Source organism: Littorina saxatilis, linkage group LG14 (genome assembly GCF_037325665.1).
Source record: "Littorina saxatilis isolate snail1 linkage group LG14, US_GU_Lsax_2.0, whole genome shotgun sequence".
NCBI lineage: Eukaryota > Metazoa > Mollusca > Gastropoda > Littorinimorpha > Littorinidae > Littorina > Littorina saxatilis.
In genome coordinates this window covers 11,724,287-11,737,031 of record NC_090258.1, presented here as the reverse complement: position 1 = coordinate 11,737,031, position 12,745 = coordinate 11,724,287, and the positions used below count along the sequence as shown (strand labels likewise).

The 12,745-nt window shown below is 43.0% G+C and overlaps 1 protein-coding gene across 1 annotated transcript in view; it reads left to right on the top strand.

Moving 5' to 3' along the window:
* LOC138947123 (zinc finger protein GLI2-like) overlaps positions 1 to 12,745 on the top strand; it is a gene marked incomplete at its 5' end in the record, with an annotated part of 217,820 nt that overhangs the window by 93,560 nt on the left and 111,515 nt on the right.

Genomic DNA, 12,745 nt, shown 5'->3' with positions numbered 1-12,745 from the left:
GAGAGAGAGAGACAGAAAGATGATGATAGTTAGTTTTAACGTCCTCTTAGGACCAATTGGCCTACCTTTGGACAGGTAGAGTTAATATGCTATGGAGGTGGGGGGGGGGGGCAAGACACTAGACAGACATGCAAACAGAGAACACATATGATCGTGTTATAGATCTGGAAGTCTGTTGTTGCGGTATTTCAAAATGGGGATGGAAGTACAGATTTTGTTGGGGTTGTTGCCTTAGTGTACGCGGAATATGGTTGGAGTGCCCGAGCGGTTTTGTAGGCTTTTTGCTTTTTATTTATGTAGAATATTTTCAGACTTTTGTATAATGCCAAAATAACTTAATAAAGAACTGGCTGAATAAATAAATAAATACATAACTTGAAAAATAATACAATAACAGTTCAGGTAGGAGGGCAGTATGTGCTTTAGCCTTATTTGAATAGAGCTATGCTTTGTGTCTTAGGCTCTTTGGTTTTTGGATGTGGGAGGGGGGGGGGTCGGTGGGAGAGAGGATTGAGGGATGGGAAGGAGGAAAGGGGATGAGGTTTTCAGAACAGATGTCCCATTTATAAATTGAGAGACACAGGGTGTAGGCTGGCTTCCATTGAAGCGTGCAATGTTTATCTAAAAACTCATGGGGTTTCAGTTTGTGTTCGTTGACCAGGGTGTGTAGGTTGCGGAAATCTTGTTGGAGTGATTGGCAGCGGTCAAAGAGGTGTAAAAAAGATATTAACTTTCCACATTCACAGAGACGAGGAAAGAACTTGTGAGCGCATCCATCCGTGCGAATTCTGCGAAGTATTTTAAGGAGGGGGGTGGGGAGTGTAGGCCTGTTTTGTTTTGTTTGTCGGGGCAGAATAAGCCAACCATGGGCATTGCCTTCTGTTTTTAATTCTGTTTCCCAGTGACACCAGGCAACTTTGGCCATTTTGTGTTTTGCTTCCGTCTTTGTTAATTTTAAGTCATGAAATGCTGCTTGATCTGTGACAGCCTCTTTTGCTGCTCTGTCAGCCATATCATTGCCTCTGATCCCTGTGTGTGAGGGGATGTACATAAGGGTCAGTTCTGTTCCAGAGGCAATGATTTGGTGACAGAGGAACAATATTTCCGTCTGAAGCTCTTCTCGGTTTCCGGAACCATTTTGGAGAGCAGTCAGAGCTGATTTTGAGTCGGAGAGAATGACGACTCTTGTTGGGGGTCGAGGGAGGTCATTGACATAGTGGCATGCTCTTAAGATGGCGTACATTTCTGTAGTGAAAATGGACACCTCCTTGTTGAGGTTGAATTGTTTGGTTATTTTGAGGTCAGTAATGACAAAAGCACAGCCTGGCCATCATTTTGTTTTGAGCCGTCAGTAAATACTTGTAGGTGATCTTTGTAACTGTTTGAAATTATTTCTCTTACTATTGATGAGACAAGTAGGCAGGGTTATCTTTCTTTGTTATACCCAGATCATGATAGACAGAAAGAGAGAGAGAGAGAGAGAGAGAGAGAGAGAGAGAGAGAGAGAGAGAGAGAGAGAGAGAGAGAGAGAAAGACAGACAGACAGACAGACAGATAGATGAAGACACAGGCAGATAGATAGATAAAGATACAAAAAGAGACAAAGTAAGACAGACACACAGACCGACCCACAGAGAGCCAAGAAAACAACACCATCAAGCCAGTAAACACCCCACACACCCTCCTCATCTACATTTCACACCACCACCACCGCCACCTCCACCATCGTCATCACCTTGCCTAACACTGCCAGAATCATGTTCGGGCTAAACGGTCAGAAAATTATCCTGGATAACAAGATTAGGTCACAGAAACGATCTGCTAGAACATCACGTGTCTGCAAGAAGCGATCAGCTTTGTACATAGAATAATACAGAGCTGCGGCTTCGTGTGGGCTGTTCCTCGTCCAGGTTCCTCCAAGGAGCTAATACAGTACCCTTATGCCTTGTACGATGAGGAAGTGTTTATTTTTATTTTTCTGTGTGTCCGTTTGTTTGTTTTTCTGCCTCTATCTATCTGTCTGTCTGTCTGTCTGTCTGTCTGTCTGTCTGTCTATCTGTCTATCTGTCACTCTTCTCTCTGTCTTTCTGTGTGTGTGTGTGTGTGTGTGTCTGTGTGTGTGTGTGTGTGTGTGTGTGTGCGTGCGTGTGTGCGTGCGTGCGTGTGTGTGTATGTGGGTGTGTGTGTGTCTGTGTGTCTGTGCGTGCGTGCGTGAGTGTGTGTGTGTGTGTGTGTGTGTGTGTGTGTGTGTGTGTGTGTGTGTGTCGCTGTCCACACTTACATATAAATGCAGTGCATGTGTGCGGGTGTCAGCCAGGTATACCAATAACGCTCTTGCGTAAAAGCAAATAACGATAACCATTAACATAAAAAAAAATAAAAAAGAATACCACCATCGTTTACGTTTCCCCGTTATACGACTCTAAACTTCTGTTATTGATTTTACTCCATGAAGTTGATAAAATGCTGTGATGTTTCTCGTGGACAAGACAAATTACGGGAAGTAGTGCGCTACCGACTGTTGCGCCTCACCGCTCGTTCCTATGGTTAAGGGCAGAGTATACCTGCGCAGTTTCAGCGGCACAGACGACGCACTGCATGTTATTGATGCTGCGATAAGGATTATGACGAGTACTTGGCCTGTTTTCCTTTCACGCAACGTGTAGCGGGCTGGGATAATCTGCAGTGCGTCATCTGTCCTGCTGAAGTTACATAGGTGAGCGCCAGGCCTTAGAACCCACATTGATAGATTGTCTTTTTCTCTGTGAAAGAACCGCATTGAAAGTGTGTTAAAAGCCGGTCCTGCATGACAAGACTGATGATGATGAATAAAAGATAATCAATCCCTTCTTGCGTAAGCCGCTACCGATGTGTTCTGGCTTTTGTAAGCGATGTGTGCATCCTTCACTTAGACACATACCAAACATAATTTATATAGCCTGGCTATTCTCTTTGCTGTCTGATTTTTTTATTTTTTTTTTTGCCACTACAGATGTGTTCGGGCTTTTGTACGCGATGTGTGCATCCTTCATTAGGACACATACCAAACATATACAGCCTGGCTACTTTCTTTGCTGTGTGATTTTTTTTTTTTTTTTTTTTTTTTTTTTTTTTTTGCTGAATCAATTTTGCAAATGGCGCCTGTACCAATCTGCGAAATTGATTCAGCAAAGATGTCAGTCTGCACACTGGGCAGTCACGATGTTGATTCTCGTTATGCATCCAAGTCTCACAAATAGGTCCCATCACATGCCCGGGGAGGTCGTGGGTTCGAACCCCGGCCGGGTCATACCTAAGACTTTAAAATTGGCAACCTAGTGGCTGCTCTGCCTGGCGTCTGACATTATGGGGTTAGTGCTAGGACTGGTTGGTCCGGTGTCAGAATAATGTGACTGGGTGAGACATGAAGCCTGTGCTGCGACTTCTGTCTTGTGTGTGGCGCACGTTATATGTCAAAGCAGCACCGCCCTGATATGGCCCTTCGTGGTCGGCTGGGCGTTAAGCAAAACAAACAAACAAACATGCCCGGGAAGATCCGTTGCATTCTTTTAATCCTGATAATGACAGTGAAAATGTTTGCTGATGTATTATGACATGTATTTGACGGTTTTCCTCCAAGTGTATGATGTAAACAAAGCCTTCAAAAATGGTGATAATTGTTCTTTTAACCCTTAGTTTTGGAATGAAAGGATGCATTAAAGATCAAGGTACACTTGTGCAAAATATGGAAGGGTTAGGTTAAATTTCAACCCCTGTTGCTAAGGAAAATGTAAAGCTGGTGCCTTCCAAAACTTTAAAAGCCCGATTTCTAAAAATGGCCGCCGGTCAACTTCTTTTATAAAAATGGCTGTAATATCGTTATTTATTGACCTAGAGCTTTACATTTTTTTTCAAAACATCCAGAAAAGACTCAGGATTTCAATATAACCAACTAAAATCATCCAAATTGCTACTTAAGACTGATTTTGTGATGGAGAGTCACATAATTATGTAAATCTGCGAAATAAGTTTAGCACAAAACAAGAAAGAAACAAAAACAAAGTTCAAATCCTCACAGTTTGCAGCCAGGCTGTAGGTCAAACAAAGAGGCTCTAGATTGAACAATTGATTTCTCTTCTTTGAGCCATGTGACGTCAGAGACCAAAGTGACATTTAGGTGGCTAGCTGAGACTACAAAAGAGTGAAAGGTTTGTGACATTTAGGTGGCTAGCGGAGACTACAGTAGGTTTGTGTGCGTTCGATCGTGAAAAAAGACAGAAACAAACAAGGGCCATATCAGGGCGGTGCTGCTTTGACATATAACGTGCGCCACACACAAGACAGAAGTCGCAGCACAGGCTTCATGTCTCAACCGGTCACATTATTCTGACACCGGACCAACCAGTCCTAGCACTAACCCCATAATGCCAGACGCCAGGCGGAGCAGCCACTAGATTGCCAACTTTAAAGTCTTAGGTATGACCCGGCCGGGGTTCGAACCCACGACCTCCCGATCACGGGGCGGACGCCTTACCACTAGGCCAACCGTGCCGGTAAACAAACAAGTCACGTGAAGCGAAATTACTACGTTTACTACTGACTTTATTTTTGTTGTTGTTGCATTTTCATCTCTTTACTGTTTCACCGCTGAGAAATTCGGGTCGCTTCCTCCAAGTGCACCCCGTATATTCAAGGCTATATCGAGCGTGCGCCGCCGTACCTCCGCGCGATTGTTGGCTTGAGTGTGTTGATTTTGTGTTGTTTCCAACGCGCGGAGGCAGGCAATTTTATTCCGATCCAGGCGTTGCGGCGGTGCGCTACCACACAGTTTTGACTGCTTCATTTCTTTTTGAATTTTTGCACAATACAGACCGTTTTGAATGATGATGTGTTATGTATCAACACAGGACACGAATACGAATACGAATACGAATACGAATACTTTATTATCTCATACAGAGAAATTTCAGTGTGGTGCACATTAAAAGACAAAACAAATAATAAGACAACAGATAAAAATACCATACGAAGCATACTACACTCGCGCACGCATATGTACACTAACAGGAATAGTAACATGATTCCAAATAGGTAAATTGCCGTCAGCTTTAGCTAAAAGTTTACCGCTAAAAACTATCATTATCACAGGACTAGATATGTCATTGAACAATATTTATCACAGGACTAGTCATTCGAGGGTTATCACACTCAGCATAAGGGTGCACATCAAAGAATATAAAAAATATTCATCACAGAAATCAGTGCATATGTTCACCGGCACACATACTAGTTTTAATTAACTTAGGTATTTAAAAAGCCAATTGACTTTGGAATAAAACTGTTCTTAGTTCTGAGCGTGCGGAATCTGGGAGTGCGGAGGCGACGTCCTGAGGGCAGGACCTCAAAGTGGTGAGCGAGCACATGACTACTATCCTGGATGATGCAGCGGGCCTTTCGCACCACACGTCGTTCATACAGCACAGTCAGTCCTTCCTGTCTCACCCCCACAATCTTACCACATGTGTTCACCACCCGCCCAAGCACATTCTTACTCTTCACACACAGACCTCCATACCAGCAGATGAAAGAGAAAGTGAGAATGAACATAATAGTTTGGCTTGTCAGTCCATTTGTCGACAAAGAGGCGTGTAGCTGGGATGAAAGTGGGTGAATATGCTTCAGTGAGGACAGATCTACAGCAAATCGGTTCGTTTGTTCGTGTACGTGTATATTTATCGTTGAAAACCACACATGTACTAGATACAAACCTTATTCATTCCCACAACCATACATTTAAGCTGTACGTGGTTTCAAAGAGACACATTTTGTTTTAAACTGGGGACACTTGCCGTGAAGTTGGCAACAACGCTTTGTTTACACCTGGCGTCAGCGCGCTCTTGGTATAGCCCAATATACGGCGTGAAGTGGAAAGCTAGCAGCAACAAGCCCAGGTATATTGTGATGAAGAGTTTTATTTTATTTTTTTAAGTTTGGAAATTTAATAGACAAAGGGACACCATAACATGTTCTCTCGTGGGAGGTGTCCTCTTCTCGCAGGGGTCTCACACCACAGGCACCGCTGTACATACCACTGACAGGTTGATCACGAAAACAGCATGACACTTATCCTTATCAGTATTATTTTGTGTGGCGAAGAGACAGCAGCAGATAACATTGTGATATCATCTCCTCTCTTGTCTCCCCTCCTCCCCCCCCCCCCCCCCCCCCCCCCCCACGCTAAATTTAGCATTCTGACAGTTCTCTCGCACAGGCACGTGCTTATGAATCTCAGCAGCTCGAGATTGCAAACCATTATTGCATTATTTATTGTGTTCAGGGTCTATTTTTGTTGTGTGTCGTGTGAGGTGACTGTTTTTGTCCTCAAAACACATAACATGTGACGTTTTGTTTGTGTCCTTGAATAATGTATTACCCTCAGTGACGTAATTTCATATAACACGTCACGTTGACTGATTACATCTGCGTCATCAATTGTGAATGAAAGTGTTTACTCTGAGTGACGCAATCTCAAAGAACGTGTTACTTTGACTAACTCGATGGGCGTTGTGAATTTGGAATGACTCTTTTTTTAAATGCTTGCGAACTGGTACCGTGCATATTTGTGCAAACTGGTACCGTGCATATTTGTGCAAACTGGTACCGTGCATATTTGTGCAAACTGGTACCGTGCATATTTGTGCAAACTGGTAGCGTGCATATTTGTGCAAACTGCGTAATACTTGTGCATCACGTCATGTAACGCAATATTCGTAATATATGAATGTAGCTTTTTGAATCTAAGTCACTCATGACTGCAAAACAAGTACATTATCTATTGAATTCAGTTTCTATTTTTCTGGGTAGCGCGAATCTTGTTGCTGCTAGCTTTCCACTGGGAGGAAGCGACCCGAATTTCCCAACATTGGGATGATCAGTAGAGTAAATGAAATAGAAATATCACTCCATATCCGACGCACTTATCCTGTATCAACTAACCGAGGAGTTATACTATCAGCATTACACAACTGACAACTGCATGCGCATACTTTCAGACGTTGTCGATACAATTAATTATGCTTTATGATCGTGTGTTTGTGTTATTAGAAATGCGGTGTGGTGCCAACAGACAAATGTCCATGTTTATGTCAAATGAAAATGGACATTAAAGTTTTCTTATCTTATCTTATCTTATCTTACAGGAAGGATAAAGGAGTAAATCGACCGCTGCTTTGAAACAAGGTCCTGTGGTTACACACACACACACACACATACACACACACGGACACACACACTCACACACACACACACACACACACTCACACACACACACACACTCACACACACACACACACACACACACACACACACACACTCACACACACACACACTCACACACACACACACACACATACACACATACGGACACACACACTCACACACACACACACACACACACACACACACACACTCACACACACACACACACTCACACACACACACACACACACACACACACACACACACACACACACTCACACACACGCACACATATATACATACACCTATCTCCTTCTTTTACTTTTCTACAAATGGGATTATCTTTTCGACATACGTTGTATTCGTCCGCCAAATCACATATTATATTGCTTTTTAAGAGCACGTTTAAGCTTAGCTTGTTGTGCTCCATTTATTTAACTGATTGTATGCGGCAGTGCTATTTGTAATTCTCTGAACAAAACTGTTTGAACCACCTCTCCTTCCTTCCTCCCAGCGTCCTCCCCCCCTCCTCCCCAGCTCCCTCTGCTAGCTTGCATTCTCTCATAGAATTTGGTTTTTTTTATTGAAAATTGAAAAAAGTTTGTCAGAGGCACCAGACCAAAAAAAACTTCAACAACATACCAAGCATGTTGCATTTGGTGCTCCGAAAAATAGCAGCGCACAAAACTTCAACAACATACCAAGCATGTTGCATTTGGTGCTCCGAAAAATAGCAGCGCACAAAACTTCAACAACATACCAAGCATGTTGCATTTGGTGCTCCGAAAAATAGCAGCGCACAAAACTTCAACAACATACCAAGCATGTTGCATTTGGTGCTCCGAAAAATAGCAGCGCACAAAACTTCAACAACATACCAAGCATGTTGCATTTGGTGCTCCGAAAAATAGCAGCGCACAAAACTTCAACAACATACCAAGCATGTTGCATTTGGTGCTCCGAAAAATAGCAGCGCACAAAACTTCAACAACATACCAAGCATGTTGCATTTGGTGCTCCGAAAAATAGCAGCGCACAAAACTTCAACAACATACCAAGCATGTTGCATTTGGTGCTCCGAAAAATAGCAGCGCACAAAACTTCAACAACATACCAAGCATGTTGCATTTGGTGCTCCGAAAAATAGCAGCGCACAAAACTTCAACAACATACCAAGCATGTTGCATTTGGTGCTCCGAAAAATAGCAGCGCACAAAACTTCAACAACATACCAAGCATGTTGCATTTGGTGCTCCGAAAAGTAGCAGCGCACAAAACTTCAACAACATACCAAGCATGTTGCATTTGGTGCTCCGAAAAATAGCAGCGCACAAAACTTCAACAACATACCAAGCATGTTGCATTTGGTGCTCCGAAAAATAGCAGCGCACAAAACTTCAACAACATACCAAGCATGTTGCATTTGGTGCTCCGAAAAATAGCAGCGCACAAAACTTCAACAACATACCAAGCATGTTGCATTTGGTGCTCCGAAAAATAGCAGCGCACAAAACTTCAACAACATACCAAGCATGTTGCATTTGGTGCTCCGAAAAATAGCAGCGCACAAAACTTCAACAACATACCAAGCATGTTGCATTTGGTGCTCCGAAATGTAGCAGCGCACAAAACTTCAACAACATACCAAGCATGTTGCATTTGGTGCTCCGAAAAATAGCAGCGCACAAAACTTCAACAACATACCAAGCATGTTGCATTTGGTGCTCCGAAAAATAGCAGCGCACAAAACTTCAACAACATACCAAGCATGTTGCATTTGGTGCTCCGAAAAATAGCAGCGCACAAAACTTCAACAACATACCAAGCATGTTGCATTTGGTGCTCCGAAAAATAGCAGCGCACAAAACTTCAACAACATACCAAGCATGTTGCATTTGGTGCTCCGAAAAATAGCAGCGCACAAAACTTCAACAACATACCAAGCATGTTGCATTTGGTGCTCCGAAAAGTAGCAGCGCACAAAACTTCAACAACATACCAAGCATGTTGCATTTGGTGCTCCGAAAAATAGCAGCGCACAAAACTTCAACAACATACCAAGCATGTTGCATTTGGTGCTCCGAAAAATAGCAGCGCACAAAACTTCAACAACATACCAAGCATGTTGCATTTGGTGCTCCGAAAAGTAGCAGCGCACAAAACTTCAACAACATACCAAGCATGTTGCATTTGGTGCTCCGAAAAATAGCAGCGCACAAAACTTCAACAACATACCAAGCATGTTGCATTTGGTGCTCCGAAAAGTAGCAGCGCACAAAACTTCAACAACATACCAAGCATGTTGCATTTGGTGCTCCGAAAAATAGCAGCGCACAAAACTTCAACAACATACCAAGCATGTTGCATTTGGTGCTCCGAAAAGTAGCAGCGCACAAAACTTCAACAACATACCAAGCATGTTGCATTTGGTGCTCCGAAAAATAGCAGCGCACAAAACTTCAACAACATACCAAGCATGTTGCATTTGGTGCTCCGATAAATAGCAGCGCACAAAACTTCAACAACATACCAAGCATGTTGCATTTGGTGCTCCGAAAAATAGCAGCGCACAAAACTTCAACAACATACCAAGCATGTTGCATTTGGTGCTCCGAAAAGTAGCAGCGCACAAAACTTCAACAACATACCAAGCATGTTGCATTTGGTGCTCCGAAAAATAGCAGCGCACAAAACTTCAACAACATACCAAGCATGTTGCATTTGGTGCTCCGAAAAATAGCAGCGCACAAAACTTCAACAACATACCAAGCATGTTGCATTTGGTGCTCCGAAAAATAGCAGCGCACAAAACTTCAACAACATACCAAGCATGTTGCATTTGGTGCTCCGAAAAATAGCAGCGCACAAAACTTCAACAACATACCAAGCATGTTGCATTTGGTGCTCCGAAAAATAGCAGCGCACAAAACTTCAACAACATACCAAGCATGTTGCATTTGGTGCTCCGAAAAATAGCAGCGCACAAAACTTCAACAACATACCAAGCATGTTGCATTTGGTGCTCCGAAAAATAGCAGCGCACAAAACTTCAACAACATACCAAGCATGTTGCATTTGGTGCTCCGAAAAGTAGCAGCGCACAAAACTTCAACAACATACCAAGCATGTTGCATTTGGTGCTCCGAAAAGTAGCAGCGCACAAAACTTCAACAACATACCAAGCATGTTGCATTTGGTGCTCCGAAAAATAGCAGCGCACAAAACTTCAACAACATACCAAGCATGTTGCATTTGGTGCTCCGAAAAATAGCAGCGCACAAAACTTCAACAACATACCAAGCATGTTGCATTTGGTGCTCCGAAAAATAGCAGCGCACAAAACTTCAACAACATACCAAGCATGTTGCATTTGGTGCTCCGAAAAATAGCAGCGCACAAAACTTCAACAACATACCAAGCATGTTGCATTTGGTGCTCCGAAAAGTAGCAGCGCACAAAACTTCAACAACATACCAAGCATGTTGCATTTGGTGCTCCGAAAAATAGCAGCGCACAAAACTTCAACAACATACCAAGCATGTTGCATTTGGTGCTCCGAAAAATAGCAGCGCACAAAACTTCAACAACATACCAAGCATGTTGCATTTGGTGCTCCGAAAAATAGCAGCGCACAAAACTTCAACAACATACCAAGCATGTTGCATTTGGTGCTCCGAAAAATAGCAGCGCACAAAACTTCAACAACATACCAAGCATGTTGCATTTGGTGCTCCGAAAAGTAGCAGCGCACAAAACTTCAACAACATACCAAGCATGTTGCATTTGGTGCTCCGAAAAATAGCAGCGCACAAAACTTCAACAACATACCAAGCATGTTGCATTTGGTGCTCCGAAAAATAGCAGCGCACAAAACTTCAACAACATACCAAGCATGTTGCATTTGGTGCTCCGAAAAATAGCAGCGCACAAAACTTCAACAACATACCAAGCATGTTGCATTTGGTGCTCCGAAAAATAGCAGCGCACAAAACTTCAACAACATACCAAGCATGTTGCATTTGGTGCTCCGAAAAATAGCAGCGCACAAAACTTCAACAACATACCAAGCATGTTGCATTTGGTGCTCCGAAAAATAGCAGCGCACAAAACTTCAACAACATACCAAGCATGTTGCATTTGGTGCTCCGAAAAATAGCAGCGCACAAAACTTCAACAACATACCAAGCATGTTGCATTTGGTGCTCCGAAAAATAGCAGCGCACAAAACTTCAACAACATACCAAGCATGTTGCATTTGGTGCTCCGAAAAATAGCAGCGCACAAAACTTCAACAACATACCAAGCATGTTGCATTTGGTGCTCCGAAAAGTAGCAGCGCACAAAACTTCAACAACATACCAAGCATGTTGCATTTGGTGCTCCGAAAAATAGCAGCGCACAAAACTTCAACAACATACCAAGCATGTTGCATTTGGTGCTCCGAAAAATAGCAGCGCACAAAACTTCAACAACATACCAAGCATGTTGCATTTGGTGCTCCGAAAAGTAGCAGCGCACAAAACTTCAACAACATACCAAGCATGTTGCATTTGGTGCTCCGAAAAATAGCAGCGCACAAAACTTCAACAACATACCAAGCATGTTGCATTTGGTGCTCCGAAAAGTAGCAGCGCACAAAACTTCAACAACATACCAAGCATGTTGCATTTGGTGCTCCGAAAAATAGCAGCGCACAAAACTTCAACAACATACCAAGCATGTTGCATTTGGTGCTCCGAAAAATAGCAGCGCACAAAACTTCAACAACATACCAAGCATGTTGCATTTGGTGCTCCGAAAAATAGCAGCGCACAAAACTTCAACAACATACCAAGCATGTTGCATTTGGTGCTCCGAAAAGTAGCAGCGCACAAAACTTCAACAACATACCAAGCATGTTGCATTTGGTGCTCCGAAAAATAGCAGCGCACAAAACTTCAACAACATACCAAGCATGTTGCATTTGGTGCTCCGAAAAGTAGCAGCGCACAAAACTTCAACAACATACCAAGCATGTTGCATTTGGTGCTCCGAAAAATAGCAGCGCACAAAACTTCAACAACATACCAAGCATGTTGCATTTGGTGCTCCGAAAGTAGCAGCGCACAAAACTTCAACAACATACCAAGCATGTTGCATTTGGTGCTCCGAAAAATAGCAGCGCACAAAACTTCAACAACATACCAAGCATGTTGCATTTGGTGCTCCGAAAAGTAGCAGCGCACAAAACTTCAACAACATACCAAGCATGTTGCATTTGGTGCTCCGAAAAATAGCAGCGCACAAAACTTCAACAACATACCAAGCATGTTGCATTTGGTGCTCCGAAAAATAGCAGCGCACAAAAACTTCAACAACATACCAAGCATGTTGCATTTGGTGCTCCGAAAAGTAGCAGCGCACAAAACTTCAACAACATACCAAGCATGTTGCATTTGGTGCTCCGAAAAATAGCAGCGCACAAAACTTCAACAACATACAAAGCATGTTGCATTTGGTGCTCCGAAAA